This window comes from Phocoena sinus, chromosome 8 (genome assembly GCF_008692025.1).
Source record: "Phocoena sinus isolate mPhoSin1 chromosome 8, mPhoSin1.pri, whole genome shotgun sequence".
NCBI lineage: Eukaryota > Metazoa > Chordata > Mammalia > Artiodactyla > Phocoenidae > Phocoena > Phocoena sinus.
This window is the reverse complement of record NC_045770.1, coordinates 75,110,680-75,134,234: the sequence shown is the minus strand read 5'-3', so window position 1 is coordinate 75,134,234 and position 23,555 is coordinate 75,110,680. Positions and strand designations below refer to the sequence as shown.

Here is a 23,555-nt window from a genome sequence, read left to right as displayed (position 1 = left end):
TTCCTGTACCTGGGTATCCGTTTCCTTCTTCAGGATTGGGAAGTTTTCAGCCATAAGTTCATCAGATACATTTCTGACCCATTTCTCTCTCCTCTTTCTGAGACCCTTATAATGCAAATGTTAGCAGGCTTAATGTTGTCTCTGAGGGTCCCTTAAAATGTCCTCATATTTTAAAATGTGTTTTTCTTTTTGCTCTTCTAATGGGGAGATTTCCATTATTCTATCTTCCAGATAACTTGTGAGTTCTCTATTGCCTAGTCTGCTGGTAATTCCTTCTAGTGTGCTTTTATTTCAGTTATTCTTCAACTCTGATGGGTTCTTTTTTATATTTTCTAGTTCCTTGTTAAAATTTTCACTGTGTTCATTTATTTTTTTCAAAGTTCAGTTAGCATTCTTATTACTGATTGTTTGAAATCTTTAACTGGTAAATTATTTGTTTTTTACAATAATGTTTTTCACATTATTTATTTTTTCTTGTTCTTTCTCATTTTGTCTTCTCATTTTGCTTAACCTTCTGTCTCTATTGAAGGTAGGTGAAACAGTTACCTATCCCAGTCTTGAAAGAGTGTCCTTCTATTGGAGCATTCCTATTAAGTCTGCATTTGTGAAGTGGCTTTGGTGGGAAAGCTGGATCTGAGGTGAATACAGGTCACATCTTCCCCCAGGGTGTGTTGGCAGCTATCACCTTGGTGGGAGATGGGGCAGGAATTGGAATGTCTAGAGCCAGAGCTAGGTGTGAGCTGGAGCTTCTCCCATGCTCAGTGGTTGTCACCCTCTTACAGGGACGAGGTTGGGTCCCAAGGTGCTGTAGCAGAAGCCTTGAGAGTCAGGTCTGAGGTGAGTCTGTTCCAAGTGTGTGCCCTCCCCTCTCCCAGCAATAGCACCTTGGCCCCAGAGGGGAACAGTGTGGAGAAAGAAGGGCTGGAGCAGGTATCTGGTGCAGGCCAAGGTATGTGCTGTGATGGTCCAGGCGCCCCAGTCAGAATTTCACACAGCTCCCAATCCACAGCTTCCAAAAGCACCAGCAATGGCCACACTTGCTCCATGCAGATGAAGTGCTAAGTTCGAGCCAAGTGCCCACCCTCCTTGGCAACAACAGCCTTTGCCATAGTGGGGAGCTTATCCAGGGCTATAGGGGCCTGCTTGGGTGCTCAGTGTGTTGAGGCAGTAGTGGGAAGCTGGCCAGAGCCCCATGAAGTTTCAATCTGCTTCCTTCCTTCCTGGGAGTAATCTTCATGAGTTGAATTTTGGGTTCTAAGTCCCACTGGTGTTCAAACCAGCTAAGGGGACTTGTCTTCCCAGTTTTAGACCCCAGGGCAGGCTGCCCCATATGTGGTTCAAACCCCTTACTCACCAGGGATGCTCTCTGAACCTATGGTAGCTCCCTCCTCTTCTCTGTCCCCTCTTAGGGGCACAGGTCCTGTCCTGATGGCTTCTCTTCCCTTCCGGATTCCATGTGGCTCTTTTACAGCCTTGGTTGTAGAAAAGTCTTTCTGCCAGTCTCGTTTGTTTTCAGTGAGAATTGCTCCATGTACATATGTATTTTGGATGTGTTAATCGGGGGAGGTCAGATCCTCATCCTTCCGCACCTTGATCTCCTCCTCAAAAGTTCACCAGTGAAGCCTTCTTTGTTGTGAGATTTTTTTCATTACTGATTCAGTCTCCTTACTAGTAATCTGTTTATTCAGTCTTGAATCAGTGTTAGTAAGTTATGTTTTTAAAAATCTTTCCATTTCTTCTAAGTTTTCCAGTTTGCTGAAGTAAAGGTGTTCAAAGTAGCCTCTTATGATCCTTTGAATTTCTGTGGTATCAGTTGTAATGTTTCCTTTTCCATTTATACTTTTGTTGATTGGAGTCCTTTCTCCTTTTTCCCTTGCAATGAACTGACTCTTAATTTGGTTTATATTTTCTGTTGTTTTTCTGTTTCTATTTCTGCTCTGATCTTTATTAACTGTCAAGAAAATAATTTTCAATAATAAACATGTCACAGGTGGCCTTATTTAATTCAATGAGAATGTCATTATAAAACATCAGCTCACAGAGCACAACCACACTGGAATTGAAATTTGCCAAGAGAATGGAGCCCACTAATGGCGAGTAATACTACTTGCCATAGATTTGTGGGTTTATTCCTAGAGCTTGACCTCTATCCTAGCTTGGGTGGTCAGGACAATGCCAACTTAAATGACAAAGATGTATTTTCACACCCTTTTGTCATAGAACCTAAATGCTTTTATGCAATTTTATAATGAAATTTCAGCTATAAGCAGTAAGTATCGTAATATTTAAATTGCTACTGAATTTTAAACACCAGGGACATATACTTTCCTGGCATAGTCTTACTGTATCATAAAAATTATACTTTATACTGTAAATTACACATTCTATTACTGAATAGTCAATACATTGAAACTTTACTCCTTATAGCATAATATCACTATTCCTTTTTTCCCCATAGTTTCAAATTTCTTAAGGAAGTAGACTTAGGTAGGATTACTTATATAAATTGAATAACACATAAATTGAATAATAACATAAAACAGGTTTGGCAAGCTGATGCCCACAGTCCAAATTCAGCTGGTCACCTGATTCTCAACAGTAAAGTTGAGTATGTGAGACAGATCTTACAGTGTGCAACACCTATCTTGCCCTTTAAAGAAGTTATTTGATCCCAAATATGAAGTATAAAATTAGTAGTGGTACTCTAGACCCATTTGTTTTACCTTCTCACATACAAATTTATTGGGAAGTAATATTCAGTCTTTTCACAAAATAATAAATTTTGCCTTCAGGTTATACCCCACAAACGATTATTTTTTTTTAGTCTACTCTAATTTGCACCTGGTGTAGAAACTTTTTAGCAGTCACTTAATCCAACTGACTCATTTTAATCAAGAGGAATTTGGTCCAGAGAGGGGAAATGACTTTTCCACATGGCAAATTAATTAATAATAAAACAGGAACTAGACCCCAATCTGGAGTTTTATAAGAATCACTTTCTACTATACTGCTTCCTTGTATTATGAAGAGACTGGGAGGTAGGATAAAAGGATTTCACACATACTCAGAACAGAAGGATTCTTGGGGCAATGGGTCTCAAAGTGGAGTCGTCTAACCATTAGCGTTAGACTCTTCTGGAAACCAAAGGCATACCTTGTTTCACTGCATTTTGCTTTATTGTGCTTCACAGACTACATTTCTTACAAATTGAAGGTTTGTGGCAACTGTGTAGAACAGGTCTATTGGTGACATTTTTCCAATGTCATTTGCTCACTTTGTCACATTTTAGTAATTCTCACAAATCAAACTTTTTCATTATTACTGTTTGGTATGGTGATCTGTGATCAGTGATTTTTTTGTTGTAATTTTTATATTTATTTTTGGCTGCATTGAGTCTTTGTTGCTGCGTGTGGGCTTTCCCTAGTTGTGGCAAGTGGGGGCTACTCTTTGTTGCAGTGCATGGGCTCCAGGCGTGCAGGCCTCAGTAGCTGTGGCATGCAGCCCAGTTGCTCTGTGGCATGTGTGATCCTCCTGGACCAGGGCTCTAACCTGTGTCCCCTGCATTGGCAGGCAGATTCTTAACCACTGCACCACCAGGGAAGTCCCGATCAGTGATCTTTGATGTTGGTATTGTAATTGTTTTAGCGTGCCATAAGCTGTGCCTAAAAAAGATAGTGAACTTAATAAATGTGTGTATTTTGACTGCAAAGCCAACCACCAGTTCCCTGCCTTTCTCCTTGTCCTTTGCCCTTCCTATTATTTCCTGAGACACAGTATTGAAATTAGGCTAATTTATAACCCTACAGTGGACTCTAAGCATTCAAGTGAAAAGAGTCATACATCTCTCACTTTAAATCAAAAGCTAGATGTGAATGAGGTTAATGAGGATGGTATGCTGTGTCATAAACCAAGACCAAAAGGGAGACCTCTTGTGCCAAATGGAAGTTGTAAATGCAAAGAAAAAGTTCTTGCAAAGAAAAAGTTCTTGAAGGAAATTGAAAGTGCTACTCCAGTAACAGACGAATGATAAGAAAGTGAAAGTCTTATTGCTGATGTGGAGAAAGTTTTAGTGGTCTGGATAGAAGATCAAACCAGCCACAACATTGCCTTAAGCCAAAGCCTACTCCAGACCAAGGCCCTAACTCTTTTTTCAGTTCTGTGGAGGCTGAGAGAGAGGTGAGGAAGCTGCAGAAGAAAAGTTTATAGCTAGCAGAGGTTGATTCATGACTGTTAAGGAACGGAGCCATCTTTATAACCAAAGTACAAGGTGAAGTATTCCAGGACAAGATGGCGGAGCAGAAGGACCTGAGCTCACCTCCTCTCATGAAAACACCAAACTAACTGGTAAACAACCATCAACAACAAAAGACTGGAACCTACCAAAAAAGATACTCTACTTCCAAAGACAAAGAAGAAACCACAACAAGATGGTAGGAGGCGTGCATTCACAATACGATCAAATCCCATACCCGCCAGGTGGGCAACTCCCCAAACCAGAAAATAATTATAACACAGAAGTTCTCCTGCAGGAGTGAAAGTTCTGAGCCCCACATCAGGATCCCCAGTCTGGGGGTCTGGCATCAGGAGGAGGAGCCCCTAGAGCATTTGGCTTTGAAGGCCAGCAGGGCTGGATCACAGGAAATCTACAGGACTGGGGGAAACAAACTTCACTCTTGGAGGGTGCATGATGTGCACTGGGACCCAGGGGAAAAAGCAGTAACTTCATAGGAGCCTGGGCCAGACCTACCTGCTGGACTTGGAAGGACTCCTATAGAGGTAGGAGGTGGCTGTGACTCACTACAGGGACACTGATGGCAGAGTTACTAGTGAGTACTCATTGGCATGCCCTACCCTAAAGGCCGCCATTTTGATGCCAAGACTGGGCCCCACCCAACAGCCCTTAGGCTTCAGTGCTGGGATGCCTCAGTCCAAACAACCAACAGCGTGAGAACACAGCCCCAGCCATCAGCAGACAAGCTGCTTAAAGTCTTCCTGAGCCACCTTTAAACACACCCCTTGACATGGCCCTGCTTACGAGAGGGAGAAGACACAGCTACACCCATGTGTGGGCAGGCACTAGTCCCCTCCACCAGGAAAAATGCACAAATCCAGGAAGCACAAGATAAATCCAAGGCAGAACATGCCGAGAGACATATTAAACTGACAAAAATAAAAGACAAAGAAAAAATATTAAAAGCAACAAGGGAAAAGAAACAAATAACCTTATGGAATTCCCTTGTAGGTTATCAGCTGATTTTTCAGCAGAAACTCCGCAGGCCAGAAGGGAGTGACATGGAATATTTAAAGTGATGAAAAGGAAAAAAACTATAACAAAGAATACTCTACCCTGTAAGGCTCTCATTCAGATTTGACAGAAATCGAAAGCTTTACAATCAATCAAGCAAACGCTAAGAGAATTGAGTGCCACCAACCAGCTTTACAACAAACACTAAAGGAACTTCACTAAGCAGAATAGAAAAGGCCACAAGTGGAACCAAGAAAATTACGAATGGGAAAGCTCACTGGAAATGTCAAACATAAAAGGTAGGAAATCGTCCACACGTGAATCTGATATCAAAACCAAAAATCATATGACGAGGAGAGTACAAATGCAGGTATTAGAAATGCATTCAAAATTAAGAGACCAGCAAATTAAAAAAATTTTGTATATATGTATAGACTGCTATATCAAAACCTCATGGGAACCACAAATCAAAAATCTACAATAGATACACACCCAAAAAAGAAAATGTGATCCAAACACAACACTAAATATAGTCATCAAATCTCAAGAGAAGACGACAAAAGAGGAAGGGAAGAAAAAAGACCTACAAAAATAAAACAATTAACAAAATGGCAATATAAACATACCTTTTATTGGTGATTACCTTAATTGTAAATGGATTAAATGCTCCAACCAAAAGACATAGACTGGCTGAATGAATACAAAACAAGACCTGTATATATGCTGTCTACAAGAGACCCACTTCAGACCTAGGGACACATACAGACTGAAAATGAGGGGATGGAAAAAGATATTCCATGCAAATGAAAATCAAAAGAAAGCTGGAGTAGCAATATTCATATCAGATAAAATAGACTTTAAAGAATGTTACAAGAGACAAGGAAGGATACTACATAATGATCAAGGGAGCAATCCAAGAAGAAGATATAACAATTGTAAATATATATACACCCAGCATAGGAGCACCTCAATATACAAGGCAAATGCTAAAAGGAGAAATCCACAGTAACACAATAATGGGGGGGGGGGGCTTTAACACCCCACTTGCATTAATGGACAGGTCATCCAGACAGAAAATCAATAAGGAAACACAGGCCTTAAATGACACATTAGAACAGATGGACTTAATTTATAGAACATTCCATCTGAAAGCAGCAGAATACACTTTCCTCTCAAGTGCACATGGAACGTTCTCCAGGATAGATCACAGCTTAGGCCACAAATCAAGCATCTTTTCTGACCATGATGCTATGAGATTAGAAATCAAATATAGGAAAAAAAAACTGTAAAAAGCATAAACACGTGGAGGCTAAAAAATATGTTACAAAGCAACCAATGGATCACTGAAGAAATCAAAGAGGAAATCAAAAAATACCTAGAGAAAAATGATGACAACGAAAACATGACTACCCAAAACCTATGGGATGCAGCAAAAACAGATCTGAGAGGGAAGTTTATAGCAACACAATCTTACTTCAGGAAACAAGAAAAATCTCAAACAACCTAACCTTACACCTAAAGCAAGTACAGAAAGAAGAACAAACGAGAGTGAAACAAAGAAATCATAAGATCAGAGCAGAAATTAATGAAATAGAGGTGAAGAAAACATTGGAAAAGATCAATGAAACTAAAAGCTGGCTCTTGGAAAAGATAAACAAAATTGATAAACCTTTAGCAAGACTCATCAAGAAAAAGAGGGAAAGGGCTCGAATCAATAGAATTAGAAATGAAAAAGGAGAAGTTAAAACTGACATCACAGAAATACAAATGATCATATCATAAGAGACTCCACAAGCAACTATATGCCAATAAATGGACAACCTGGAAGAAATGGACAAATTCTTAGAAAGGTACAATCTCCCAAGTGTGAAGCGGGAAGAGATAGAAAATATGAACAGACCAACCACAAGCACTGAACTTGAAACTGTGATTAAAGAATTCCCAACAAACAAAAGTCCAGGTCCAGATGTATTCACATACAAATTCTATCAAACATTTAGGCAAGAATTAACACCTGTCCTTCTGAAACTCTACCATAAATTTGCAGAGGAAGGAATACCCCCAAGCTCATTCTATGAGGCCACTATCACTCTGATACCACAAAAAGGAAAATTACAGGCCAATATCACTGATGAACATAAATGCAAAAATATTCAACAAAGTACTAGCCAGCCAAATCCACAATACATTAAAAGGGTCATACACCATGATCAAGTGGTATTTATCCCAGGGATGCAAGGATTCTTCAATATCTACAAATTAATCAGTGTGATACACCACATCAACAAATTGAAGAATGAAAACCAAATGATCATCTCAATAGCTGCAGAAGATGCTTTTGACAAAATTTAATACTATTTATGATAAATAAAAAAACTCTCCAGAAAGTGGTCTTAGAGGGAACTCTCCTCAGCATAATAAAGGCCACATATGACAAACCCACAGCTGACATCATTCTCAATGGTGAAAAGCTGAAACCATTTCCTCTAAGAACAGGAACAAGACAAGAATGTCCACTCTCACCGCTTTTATTCAACATAGTTTTCGGAAGTCCTAGCCAGGCAGTCAGAGAAGAAAAAGAAAGAAAAAAAATCCAATATGGAAAAGAAGTAAAGCTGTCATTGTTTTCAGATGACATGATACTGTACGTAGAAAATCCTAAAGATGCTACAAGAAAACTACTAGAGCTTGTCAGTGAATTCGGCAAAGTTGCAGGAAACAAAATAACACTCCAAAATCTGTAGCATGTCTACACACTAACAAACGAACAATGAAGGATCAGAAAGACAAATTAAGGAAATAATCCCTTTTACTATCACATCAAAAAGAAAATACCTAGGAATAAACCTACCCAAGGAGGCAGAAGACTTGTACTCCAAAATTATAAGATGCAGATGACAAAAAATGAATAGTTCAATTAATCTACAATAAAGCAGGCAAGAATATCCAGTGGAGAAAAGACAGTCTCTTGACAGCTACATGTAAAAAAATGAAATTAGAACACTCCCTAACACAATACACAAAGATAAAATAAAAATGGATTAAAGACTTAAATGTAAGGCTAGATACTATAAAACTCTTAGAGGAAAACATAGGCAGAACACACTGTGACATAAATTGCAGGAATATGTTTTATGATCTACCTCCTATAGCAATGAAAATAAAAACAAGTGGGACCTAATTCAATTTAAAAGCTTTTGCACAGCAAAGGAAACCATACACAAAATGAAATGACAGCCCACAGAATGGAAGAAAATATTTGCAAACAATATGGCTGCAAAGGGACCAATCTCCAAAATACAGAAACAGCTCATGCAGTGCAATATTAAAAAAACAAACAACCAGATAAAAAACTGGGCAGAATATCTAAATAGACATTTCTCCAAAGAAGACATACAGATGGCCCAAAAGCACATAAAAAGATGTTCAACATCGCTAATTATCAGGGCAATTCAAATCAAAACTTCAACGTGGTATCACCTCACACACGTCAGAATGGCCATCATCAAAACGTTTACAAATAATAAATGCTGGAGAGGGTGTGGAGAAAAGGGAAGCCTCCTACACTGCTGGTGGGAATGTAAATTGGTACAGCCACTACGGAGAACAGTATGGAGGTTCCTTGTGAAATTAAACATAGAGCTACTATCTGATTCACCAGTCCCACTCTTGGGCACATATCCAGACAAAACTCTAACTTGAAAAGATGCATGCACCCCAACGTTCATTGTAGCACTGTTTACAATAGCCAAGATATGGAATCAATTCAAATGTCCATCAACAGAGGAATGGATAAAGAAGATGTGGTACATATATACAATGGAATATTTGCCACAAAAAAGAATAAAATAATGCCATTTGCAGCAATATGGATGGACCTGGAAATCATCTCATACTAAGTGAAGGAAGTCAGACAGAGAATGACAAATATCATATGATATCGCTTACATGTAGAAACTAAAAATATTGATACAAATGAACTTATTTATGAAACAGAAACAGACTTATAGACTGAGAAAACAAATTTATGGTTACCAAAGGGGTAACATGAGGGGGGAGGGATAAATTAGGAGGTTGGGATTAACACATACACACTACTATATATAAAATAATCAACTAGAACCTACTGTATAGCACAGGGAACTCTACTCAATACTCTGTAATAACCTATATGGGAAAAGAATTTGAAAAAGGATATATGTATATGTATAACTAAATCACCTTACTCTACACCCGAAACTAACACATTGTAAATCAACTATACTCCAATAGAAATTAAACAAAGAAAAAGTATAAGGTGATGTAGGAAGTAATGATGTAGAAGTTGCACCAAGTTATCCTGAATATCTAGCTAAGATAATTAATGAAGCTGTCTAAGCTAAACAACAGCTTTTCCATATAGACAAAACAGCTTTATATTGGAAGACTCTAGGACTTTTATAACTAGAGAGGAGAAGTCAATGCCTGGTTTCAAAGGACAGGTTGACTCTCTTGTTAGGGGCTAATGCAGCTGGTGACTTCAAGTTGAAGCTAATGCTCTTCTACCATTCCCAAAATCCTAGGGCTCTTAAGAATTATGCTACATCTACTCTGCCTGTGATCTATAAATGGAACAACAAAGCCTGCATGAGAGTACATCTGTTTACAACATAGTTTACTAAGCTCACTGTTGAGACCCTCTGCTCAAAAAAAAAAAATTCCTTTCAGAATGTTATTGCTCATTGACAATGCACCTGGTCACCCAAGAGCTTTGATGGCGATGTATAATGAGATTAATGTTATTTTCATGCCTACTAATACAGCATCCATTCTGCAGCCCATGGATCAAGGAGTAATTTTGACTTTCAAGTCTCATTATTTAAGAAATACATTTTGTAAGGCTATAAGGCCATAGACGGTGATTCCTACAATAGACCTGGGCAAAGGAAATTGAAAACATTCTGGAAAGGATTCACCATTGTAGATGCCATTAAGAACATTCATTCATGATCCATGGGAAGAGTTCAACATAACATTTTGAGTATGGAAGAAGTTGATTCCAATTCTCATGGATGACTAGGAAGGTTTAAATACTTCTAGTAGAGAAAGTAACTGCAGATGTTGTGGAAATAGCAAGAGAACTAGAATTAGAAGGAGAGCCTGAAGATTTGACTAAATTGCTACAATCGCATGATAAAGCTTCAATGAATGAAGAGTTCCTTCTCATGGATGAGCAAAGAAAGTGGTTTCTCGAGATGGAATCTACTTCTGGTGAAAATGCTGTGAAGGTTTTGGAAATGATAACAAAGGACTGAAAATATTCCATAAACTTAGTTGATAAACCAGCAGCAGGATTTGAGATGGTTGACTCCAACTCTGAAAGAAATTCTGTGGGTAAAATGCTATTAAGCAGCATTGCACGCTACAGAGAAATCATAAAAGTCAATCAATGTGGCAAACTTCAACGTTGCCTTATTTTAAGAAACTGCCACAGCCACTCCAGCCTTCAGCAACAACACCCTGACCAGTCAGTCACTGCTATCAACACCAAGGCAAGACTCTCCATCAGCAAAAATATTATAACTCACTTAAGGGTCATATGATGGCTAGTATTTTTTAGCAATAAAATATTTGATATATACTTTTTTAGACTTAATGCTATTACACATTTAATAGACTCTAGTACAGTGTAAACATGATATTTATATTCAATGAGAAACACAAAACTTTGTGTGACTCACTTTATTTGCTTTATTGCTGTTGTCTGGAAGTGAACCTCCAGTATCTCTGAGGTATGCCCATAATTAGAACTGCAAATTGTTGTGCCTCGACCCAGACCTACTATATCAGAAAGTTTGAGGGGTAGAGTCAGTGAGGAAAGTCTCACAAGAGATTCTGTGCAAGAAAAAGTTTGAAAACCTCTGATGGAGAAGCAAAGTAACCAAGTCCACGCTCCTGCACTGAAAAGGTAGGGTTTGGAACTGCACAGAAATACGAAGTCAGGGGAACAAAAATGGAGCCTCTGTTCTTCAAAGGACCCCTAGAGTATTGAAGGCAGAAGTAAACCTGCCAAGATGTTTATCTTTCAAAGAAAAGGAAACACAGGGACAGAGACCAAGATGGCAGAGTAAGAGGATGCCAAACCCCCCATGAACACATCAAAAATACATCTACATGTGAAGCAGTTCTCAATGAAAACTAACTGGAGACTGGTAGAAATAATCTCTTACAACAAAGGTTGTAAGAAAGAGTCACACAGTGTCAGGTAGAAAGGGAAGAGAAGTTATAAGGTCAGTACCTGTTCCCATGGGAGGGTACTCAGAAGAGGCGGGGAATCCTCCCTGGGAGTGAGTAGTTAGAGCTATATATTGGGTGCCTCAGCCCTGGGGTCTGACAAGGGGAATACAAAGCCCGTGGGACGGTTGGACAGCCAGTGGAATTAACAGGAAGTCTGGACTCCAGTTGTGAGGAAGGTGCACATTCTCGGTTACTCCTGAAACAAGGTGAAAAGGGTGGATTGAAACTGCACTGGATTCTGGCTGTTTCCTGCAACCACCCCAGTACATGCCCCAGCCTGAGTTGGGCACACTCTGGCCTCACTTGCTTCACAGTGCAGCTCCACACTGGGGTAAAGGCTCAGTTTTAAGGGACATAACTGGGTATAGGCGGGAACACGGAGGGAGCAGCCATTAGTGGTGCTTACCAAGGCAGTACTTCGGAAGTGGTCCCAGACACCAGTGCTGGGACAGCCCGTCCCTAGACGCAGGCTGAGTGCTCACACCAGCCCCACCTGCTCTTTGGTGCAGCTCCACACTAGGATGAGGGCTAAAGCAGCTGAAGAGAGAGCTTAGTTGTGAAGGAAAAAGGCAGCTCAGTCCCAGTGCAGGATGTGAGCTGAGTGGGGGCAGTCATTTCTGGCCCTTATGGAGGCAGCACATCAGAAGAGGTCCTGGACTCTGACTGGGTCCAGAGGTACCACAGCCCATGCCTAGACCCACAGAGGGCACCTGCTCCAGCCCTTCTTGCTCCAGCATTGTTCTCCTCTGGAGTGAGGGTGCTGGTATTAGGAGGGGAAAGAGCATACACATAGAGGGAATGGAGCCAGCTCGTACTCGAACCTCAGGGCTTCTGCTCCAGCAACTTGGGACTCGATCCCAGACCCAATAGGGTGGTGCTGACCACCGAGTAGAGGAGAAGCCCTAGATCACACTTGGCTCTGGTTCTAGCAACTTCATCTCCAGACCCATACCCTACCGATGTGTTAGTTTCCAGCACATTCTCGTGAAACACATGACTCATGCTCATGTCAGCTACAGCTCTCCCACTAAAGCCCCTGGACACATGTAGACTGTATAGGGATGCTCTCACAGAAGGACACTCCTTCAAGACCCCAACAGGTAACTCTCTCACCTAATTTCAGAGAGACAGAGAAAGTTAAGCAAAATGAGAAGACAAAGGAATTTGTTTAAACTGAAAGACTAAGAGGAAACCCCTTAAAAAAAAAACTAATAAAAGAGAGACAAATAATTTACCAGATAAAGAGTTCAAAGCATAAATAACAAGAATGCTAACTGAAGTAGGGAAAAAATAGATGAATAAAGTGAGGATTTTAACAAGGAACTAGAAAATATAAAAAGAGTCATTCAAAACCAAAGAATACAATAATTGAAATAAAAACCACACTATAAGGAATTAACATCAGACTAGGTGATACAGAAGAACTCACAGTGATCTGGAAGTAGAATAATGGAATTACCCAATCAGAACAGCAAATAGAAAACAAATATAAAAAATAGAACAGTTTAAAGGGCCTCTGAGACAATATCACATGTTCCGACATTCACATTATAAGAGTCCCAGAAGGAGAAGAGAGAGAAAGGGGTTGAAACTGTATTTGATGAAATCATGGCTGAAAACCTCCCAATCCTGAAGAAGGAAACAGATATTCAGGTATAGGAAGCACAGAGGGTTTCAAACAGATGAACCCAAACAGATCCACACTAAACATATCATAATTGAAATGGCAAAAGTTAAAAATAAAGGGGCAATTCTAAAGGCAGCAAGAGAAAAACAAACAGTCATATACAGGGGAACTACAATAAGGTTATCAGCTGATTTTTCTATAAAAATATTGAATATACCATGTCACTCCCTTCTGGCCTGCAAAGTGCTGAAGGGGAAAAACCTGCAACCTAGGATACTCTACCTAGCAAGAGTATCATTTAGAATAGAAGGAGAGATAAAGAACTTCTTAGACATGCAAAACTACAAAAGTTCATTGACACTAAACCAACCTTAGAAAAAATGATAAAGTGTCTCTAAGTGGAAAAGAAAAGGCCATTACAAGAAGTAAGTTGATAGGAAAGGAAACATCCCAATAGTAAAGGCAAATTTAGATAAAGGCTGAGGATCAACCACTAAAATAAGCTAGTACGAAGATTAAAATACAATTAAAAAATTGTAAAATCAACTGTATAATAATCAATAAAGGGACAACCATAAAGATGTAAAATGTGATATCAAAAATACAAAATGTGGGGAATAAAAAATGTAGATCTTTTAGAATATGTTTGCATTTAAATGACTACCTGTTTAAAACTAGTAAATATAGGTCAACATATATGAATCCCACGGTAACCACAAATCAAAAAGCTACCATCATTATACGAAACTAGAAAGGAACACACACATCACTATAAGAAAATCATCAAACTACAAGGAAAGAAACTAAAAGAAGAAGGAAAAAATAGAGAATAACTACAAAATCAACCAAGAAACCATTAACAAAATGGCAATAGGTACATATCTATCAATAATCATCACTTTAAATGTCAATTGACTAAATGCTCCAATGAAGTACATAGGGTGGCCGTTTGGATTAAAAAAACAAGACCCATTTCTGTTTACAGGACACTCATTTCAGAGGTAGTAACACACACAGACTGAAATTCAGGGAATGAGAAAAGACATTTCATGCAAATGTAAATGACAAGAAAGCTAGGGTAACTACTCAGATCAAATAGACTACAACAAATCTATAACAAAAGACAAAGGGAATTATATAATAATGAAGGGATCAATACAAGGAGAGTATAACATTCATTAATATATATGCATCTAATACAGGAGCACTAAATATATAAAGCAAATATTAACATACATAAAGTTAGAAATTGATAATGATACAATAATGAGTAGGGGACTTAACACCCCACTTACATCACGGACAGATCATCCAAACAAAAAAATCAATTAGGAATCAGTGGTCTTAAATGACATTAGACCACCTGGCCTCAATATTTATACATAGGACATCCCATCCAGAAACAGCAGAATACACACATTATATATAAGTGCTGTGGAACATTCTCCAGGATGGATCATATACTAGGCCACAAACAAGACTCAACAAATTTAAGATACTAGAAATCAATTACCTGAAGAAAAATGGGCAAAGCGCAAACACATGGAGACTAAACAACACGCTACTAAAAAACCAATGAGTCAATGAAGAAATTAAAGAGGAAATCACAAAATACCTTGATATAAGTGAAAATGGAAACACAGCTCTCAAAAATCCATGAAATGCAACAAAAGCAGTCCTACAAGGGAAGTTTATAGGAATACAGGCTTACCTCAAGAAACAAGAAAAATCTCCAATAAACAACCTAACCTACCATCTAAAGGAATTAGAAAGAGAAGAACACACAAAGCCAGCAGAATGAAGAAAATGATAAAGATCAGAGAGGAAATGAATAAAATAGAGACCAAACAAAATAATAGAAAAGATCAATTAAACCAAGAGATTTTTTTGAAATGATAAACAAAATTGAAAAACCTTTAGTCAGACTCATAAGAAAAAAAGAGTGAGGACCCAAATTAACAGGATAAGAAATAAAAGAGGAGAAATAACAATTGATAACACAGAGATACAAAAAATAATAATAAGAATGCTATGAACAGTTATATGCCAACAAATTGGACAACCTAGAAAAATGGACAAATTTCTAGAAACACAACCTTCAAAGACTGAATCAGGAAGAAACAGACAATGTGAATAGACTTATTACTAGTAGTATAATTGAATTTATTAAAAAAAAAAAAAAAAAAAATCCCAGCAAAGAAAAGTCCAAGACTGGATGGCTTCACAGGGGGAATTCTACCAAACATATAAAGAAGAACTAATACCTATCCTTTTTAAACTATTCCAAGAATTGAAGAGGAGGGAATACTCGCAAATTCACTCTATGAGGTCAGCGTTACCTTGATACCAAAACCAGACAGAGACAGTACAAAAGAAGAAAATTACAAGCCAATATCTCTGATGAATATAGATGCAAAAATTCTCAGCAAAACGATGATACATCATGATCAAGTACGATTTATTCCAGGGATGCAAGGATGTTTCAATACTTGAAAAATCGATGTGATACACCTCATTAACAAAAGGAAGGATAAAAATCACATGATCATCTCAGTAGATGTAGAAAAGGCATTTAATGAAATTCAACATATACTCATGATAAAAACTCTCATCAAAGTTGGTACACAGGAAACATATCTCAACACAATGAAAGTCATTTATGACAAACACACAACTAAAATCATACTTAATGGTGAAAAGCTGAAAGTCTTTCCTCTAAATTCAGGAATAAGACAAGGATGCCCATTCTCACCACTTCCATTTTACATAATATTGTAAGTCCTAGACACAGCAATTAGACAAGGAAAATAAATAAAAGACATCCAAATTGGAAGGGAAGAAGTAAAACTGTCACTAGTTGCAGATGATAGGATACTATATATAGAAAACTCAAAAATCTCCATCAAAACACAATTAGAACTAATAAATGAATTCAGTAAATTTGCAGGATACAAGATTGATATATAGAAATCTGTTGCTTTTCTATACACTAATAATGAACTATCAGAAAGACAAGATTTTAAAAATCCCATTTGAAATTGTATCAAACAGAATAAAGTACCGAGGAATAAATTTAACCAAGGAGGTGAAAGACATATACTCTGAAAACTATAAAATGTTGAAGGAAATTGAAGAGGATAAAAAGAAATGGAATGATAGTCTCTGTTCCTGCATTGGAAGAATTAATACAGTTAAAATATCCATTCTAGCCAAAGCAATACGGATTTAATGCAATTCCTATCAAAATACCCATGATATTTTTCACAGAACTAGAACAAATACTCCTAAAATTTATATGTAACCACAAAACCTCTCAATTGCCAAAGCAATCTTGTGGGGAAAAAAAGAGTAAGAGCAAAGCTGGAGGTATCATACTCTCTAACTATACTAAAAAGCCACAGTAATCAAAAGAGCATGGCACTGGCACAAAAACAGACACATAGATCAACTGACCAGAAGAGACAGCCCAGAATAAACCCATGTACTTATGATCAATTAATCTATGGTAAAGGAGGCAAGAATATACAATGGGGAAAAGACAGCCTCTTTAAGAAGTGGTGCTGGGAAAACTGGAGAGCTACATGTCAAATAATGAAATTAAAACATTTCTTCACACCATATGCAAAAGCAAACTCAAAATGGATTAGAGACCTCAATGTCTTTAATAACCATAAAACTCCCAGAAGAAAATATAGGCAAAATATTCTCTGACATAAATCATAGCAATATATTTTTTTGACTCTGTCTCCTCAGGCAAAGGAAACAAAAGCAAAAAAAAAATGAAATAGGACCTTTTGCACAGCAAAGGGAACCGTTGGCAAAACAAAAAGGTAACCTTGTAAATGGGAGAATAGGATAGAAAGCCCAGAAATAAACCCACACGCTTATGGTCAATTAATCTATGACAAAAGAGGTAAGAATATACAAAGGAGAAAAGACAGCTTCTTCAATAAGTGGTGCTGGGAAAACTGGACAGCTACATGTAAAAGAATGAAATTAGAACATTCTCTAACACCATACACAAAAATAAACTCAAAATGGATCAAAGACCTAAAAGAAAGGCTGGACACTATAAAACTCTCAGAGGCAAACATAGGAAGAACACTCTCTGACACAAATCACAGCAAGATCTTTTTGGATCCACCTCTTAGAGTAATGAAAATAAAAACAAAAATAAATAAGTGGGACCTAATTAAACTTAAAAGTTTCTGCACAGCAAAGGAAACCATAAACAAAATGAAAAGACAACCCACAGAATGGGAGAAAATATTTGCAAACAAAACAACCAACAAAGGATTAATCTCCAAAATATACAAACAGCTCATGCAGCTCTATGTCAAAAAAACAAAAATCCCAATCAAAAACTGGGCAGAATATCTAAATAGACATTTCTCCAAAGAAGGCATACAGATGGCCAAAAAGCACATGAAAAGATGTTCAACATCGCTAATTATCGGAGAAATACAAATCAAAAGTGCAATGAGGTATATCACTCCACACACATCAGAATGGCCTCATCAAAAAGTCCACAAACAGTTAATGCTGGAGAGGGTGTGGAGAAAAGGGGACCCTCTTGCACTGTTAGTGGGAATGTAAATTGGTACAACCACTGTGGAGAACAGTATGGAGGTTCCTTAAACAACTAAAAATAGAACTACCACATGATCCAGCATTCCCACTCCTGGTCATATATCTGGAGAAAACCATAATCTGAAAAGATACCTGCACCCCCAGTGTTCATTGCAGCACTACTTACAATAGCCAAGACATAGAAGCAACCTAAGTGTCCACTGACAGAGGAATAGATAAAGAAGATGTGATACATATATACAATGGAATATTACTCAGCTCTAAAAAAAGAATGAAATAATGCCATTTGCAACAACATGGATGGACCTAGAGATGATCATACTGAGTGAAGTAAGTCAGACACTCATACGTGGAATCTAATTTTAAAACAATGATACAAATGAACTTAGGTACAAAACAGAAACAGTCTTACAAATACCAAAAACAAACTTACGGTTACCAAAGGGGAAACATGGTGGGTGGGATAAATCAGGAGCTTGGGATGAACATACACAGACTACTATAAATAAGATAAATAACCAACAAGGACATATTATAGCACAGGGAACTCAATATTCTGTGATAACCTATAAGAGAAAAGAATCTAAAAATGAATGAATATATGTATATGTATAACTGAATCACTTTGCTGTACACCTGAAACTAACACAACACTGTAAATCAACTATACTCCAATAAAATTAAAAAACAAACAAAAAATCAAATCAGACCTAATTCAACTTAAAAGTTTTTGCACAGCAAAGGACACCATTGACAAAACAAAACTATAACCTAGTGAATGGGAGAAAATATCTGCAAATGTTATGACCAATAAGGGGTAATATGCAAAATACATAAACAGCTCATACAATTCAATTAAAAAAAAACAATTTAACAATGGCAGAAGACCTGAATAGACATATTTCCAAAGAAGATATACAGATGGCCAACAGGCACATGGAAAAGATATTCACCATCACTAATCATCAGAGAAATGCAAATCAAAACCACCATGAGATATCACCTCACACCTGTTCAAATGGTTATAATCAAAAAGTCTATAAATGACTAACATTGGCAAGGATGTGAAAAAAGGCAACCCTAGCACACTGTTGGTGGGAATGTAAATTGGTACAGCAACTATAGAACATTGTATGGAGGTTCCTCAAAAAACTAAAAATAGAACTACCATAGGATCCAGCAATTCCTTTCCTGGGTATATATCCGAAGAAAGTGAAAACACTAATTTGAAAAGACAGATGCACCCCAAAGTTCATAGCAGCATTATTTTTAGTAGCCAAGATATGGAAGCAACCTATGCATCCATCAACAGATGAATGGATAAAGAAATGTGATATGTATATACAAGGGAATATTACCTCAGTCATACACAAATAAAATGAAATTCTGCCATTTGCAACAACATGGGTGGAGCTAGAGGGTATTATGCTTAGTGAAATAGGTCAGACAGATGCTCTATGTTATCACTTTTATGTGGAATCTAAAAAATAAAACAAATGAGTATAACAAAACCAAAACAGACTCACAGATATAGACAACAAACCAGTAGTTACCAGTGAGGAGAGGGAAGGGGGGGTTGTGTAACCTAGGGGCAGGGGATTAAGAGATCCAAACTACTATGTATGAAATAAATAAGCAACAAGGATGTATTTTACAGCACAGGAAAATACAGCCATTATTTTATAATAACTTTAAATGGCATATAATGTATAAAATATTGAATCACTATTGTATAACTAAAACTAATACAATATTTTAAATCAACTATACCAGTAAAATATTATAACAAGACACATATAGTGTAACAACTCACATTTTCCCCTATGGATTCTCTACTACTAAATATTTCTAAGAACAAGAATTCCACACATACAGGAAAGTATTTGTTATTATTAACTGATAAATAAAAATGAACAAAAGTGGGAAAAAAAAGAAGGGGAAACACAACCTTAGGGCTTGCACAGCCAACTCCTGCCATCAAGAACACCCTAGACAGGAAGGTATTGATAATGGTGCTGGTTAAGTTCTGAGAGCAGAGCAGAGCAAAGCAAAGCATTTGTATGAGTAGCTGCAGGATTCTAGAAGTCTAAGATCTACCCTGGCCCCAGGCACAGGCTGACTCATCCCTGTTCTTCACTCTCGGAGTGAGTGCCATGCTGAGGATGGCAGGGCTATTTTACTGTCAGCTCCTTGCAGAGAGGGTTATTCTCTCCTTACCTGAAGGAAAAGCATGAAGCCTTTAGTTTCCCTACTATGGCCACCTTCCTCAGTTTCTGGGCAAAGGCTTATACGAGGCCAGATCAAATGGCCGGTATTCCAGACAATTTCAAGGCAAAAAAATCTTCTACGCTTTACCCAACTTCCTTGTCACAGCTCTTTGGCCCTGACTTTAATATGAATGGTGGGTGACTGCTTATAGTTTCTATTTCTCTACCCATCTCTGTAATTCCCAGAAAAACTCAAGATCTGGTTTTGCTCAGGTCCTCAGTATTATATTTACTTTCAGGATGAATGCTTTTCTCTTTAGTTTACCTTTCTTTTTAATTAAACAAAAATAACAACAAAACAGAAAAACAAAAACAAACCCTCTGAATGAAGCACAGAAATGAAATCTGGCCTTTATAGCTTTGCTCTTTCTCCCACTGGATTTTCCAGCTACTAATGACAGTAGTAGTAGTAGTAGTAGGTAAAGGTGTAGGTATAGGAGTAATCGCAAATCCTATCTCTTCACTTGAAACTGGCACCTCAATTCTTTTCACTCAGGAAAATGGGCAGCTAAGCTTCCAGCATGTCTCTCTGAAGCTTTTTTGTGCCTACATTATAAGAACACACATAGCCACAGAGGCTGAGTGTCTGACATCATCATTCATCAGGACCCATCATTTTACTCCTGTGTTAGCTCCCATGTGATCCTACCTCTCTTGCTCTTTCAGGTTCTCACCTTTACCTTCCTGAACCTTTACTTCAGCCTAAGTGGTATCTCTCCATTTAGCCTTGATCTCCCCAGTCTGTCCATCATGCTGTCAATCAGACCATGATTAGGCCACACCAATCCTAAATGAAAAAATCTCTCGTGATCCTCAGCTGCTCACTTGCTCCTGATATTCTAATCTCAACATTCACTTCATATTTCCTTTAATATATATCGTTATGCTTCTGTTTCTTTGTTCTTGTTTTCCCTCTGTTTGGAATTCACCTTCCCCACACCTCTACTTGGATAAATTTCTCATCCTTTAATGTTTCCTTCAAAGTTCACCTACTCTGTGAAGTCATTCCCTATTCCTTTCTGCATCCTCCCAGAATATAGAGCATACTTCCCCTTTGTATGTTCCCTCAACAAATAAATTGTTCATGACTCTACCATGGCATGACAGGTGGTTAACTGTGTATCCATTTCCCCATTCATCTCCATGATCTCCAATATAAATGTAACCACTCATACTAAAATGCTGCATTTCCTAGAAACTAATAAAGCTGAGACCACTCTGTCTTTCCATGTAGTACAGATAGAAAATAAAAATGTCTCCATAAGGCCCTGGACAGATTTATGAAAGGAAAAGCCACAGATGGGTATCTATGAAAAGAAATTGGGCTGTAACTAGGATTTAGGGATCAAGCCCAGCGAGAGAACCATTTTTCACTCCGGGTTTCTGTGATCTGGATAATGCTGGAGGAACGTGGGTTCCAAACAATTCAGCAATTATTCTGTGCCTAATCAACTAAGGGGTCTAAAGGTGCACAAAATCATTGCCACTGTCGAGGAAGCACATGGCATCTAAACAAAGCCCAAATCCATTTGCTCTAGCCTAGCTCTATCATTGAACTCCGTTCAGCTGTGGACATGTTTCAAGGCCACTTTTGTCCATTGGCATGAAACATTAGCTAACCTGATGTACTGATTCTCAAGGGGGAAAGAACTTTGACTTTGCTTCTTTCAACAGTATGCCCTGACCCTTTGTTGGCTTGTGTGATTCTGCTTGTGTGATTCTTTTTTCTTTGAATTTGAAACATCAAGGGCATGATTAAAAAGCTAGGACTTTATATCTTAACCTTGATTTTACTCCTTAGCCTCTAAGATGATGCCATTATAATAGTTCACTTTGATGCTTAAGTACTGGAAATATTTCTTATCAAATCAGAATAGAATACTTACAACTGAAAATAATGGAAACAAACAAAGAGGATTCGCAAATAAGTGCATGTTTTGAGGAAGATCTACAGAATTTGATTCAGGGTTTCAGTTCAGCTCCTAAAGCCAGACCTCCTCCCCACCCACAACCTCTTGGAAGCTATGCTATTAATGGGTAATTATTTTTTTAAAAAGACTTATGGAGAGAACTCTGCCCAGTACTTTATTCATAAAGGAGTGCAGTGGTGGTGGAGGTGCATGATATTAACAAAATAAGAGGACAGGAATTGTTCCTTTCCTGTGGCAATGTCAGTCTGATTTCCAGAAGTCTTTGGAGGTACTTTAGGTGTCAAAGCAGAATAAGTCAACTTAGCTGCTTGGATTATTAGCCCCACCAATTAATGAAGCTTTGGAAAATTCTTAATGATTGGTAAGTGCCCTGCTTTATCATGGACTTAAATAAAACAACTGAAAAATAAATTTCGGTTTCATACTCAACTAAAGTCCCTTGCCTGTTCCAGGTACTGGGGATCTAGAAAGCCTAAAAAGGATTTGGGGTCAGGTTGTGAGCCTCTTCAAAGGTTTAGAAAAACAATATTTTCTAGAAAAGAACTAGTAAAGGGATTCATCTTCATTTTGCTGGCTGAATGGAGACCTAATTACCAACCTCTTCCATAAGCCTTTCTCCACTATTCTAACCCACAACAAGCTTTTCCGTCTCTCAAAAACTTTTGCTCTGGGAATTCCCTGGCAGTCCAGTGGTTAGGACTCTACGCTCTCATTGCGGAGGGCCCAGGTACCATTCCTGGTCAAGGAACTAATCCCACAAGCTGCGCGGCGTGGCCAAAAAACGCCAAAACTTTAGCTCTGAGTCAGTGCCACATGCTTAAATATTGTACTTAATAACTTGAAAACTTCTTGAGGGAACGTCCTACCCAGTCATTAACATAGTACTGAGTTGAGCATTGAGCTCAGCCAAGTTGGATTACTTAATTGCTTTTTATAAATGTCAACAGATGTCATCTGTAGAGGGTTACAGGACATGTAGCAAGATGAGAAAACTATAAAATTTGAGGCAAGCAAGTAGAATTCAAATCCCAGCTTACACATTTCTATCTTGTGATATTAAGCGTACATTACTTCCCCTAAAACTTAGAAACTCAGTTTCTTCATCTTTCAGAGTTGTGCTATATTAAGTGGGACGCTGTTGTTAAATTACAGGATGCTTGGCATATAGGAGGTACTTAACAACTGGGGGCAATGGACCTAAGTTGAAATGTGGGGAACTATATTTATGTATAAGGGGTAAAATGGGTGTTATGGGCTAATGATCTAAACACCTGGTAAAACAGCTTTCCTAAATAGGTGCCCCCAGGTCTGTTGCAGGTGTGACAGACTTGAAGGCAGGTGAATGAATTGGGGGACTTTTCAAGGTCCATTTCTACTGTGTTTCCAGGGAACACTCTAGAGTTTATCAGGAGACCAGCTCCCTACGAGGCTACTAAGCAAGTAATTTCTCAGAGTTCCCATGCCCGTAAGCCAAATATTAAACAATCCCATCCCAATGGGACATAAAAATACAATGTAAGAGCTACAGGAAAGCAGTATCAAAGGAAACTGAATAGGCACGATCAACAGAAGAAGAAATAAAGCACCAGGAAATCAAACACTTCAATAGGCCCATTTTG

The 23,555-nt window shown here is 38.1% G+C and overlaps 1 protein-coding gene across 1 annotated transcript in view; it reads right to left on the bottom strand.

The window, feature by feature from the left end:
- Nucleotides 1-23,555, bottom strand: part of NELL1 (neural EGFL like 1) — an 891,542-nt gene that overhangs the window by 20,115 nt on the left and 847,872 nt on the right.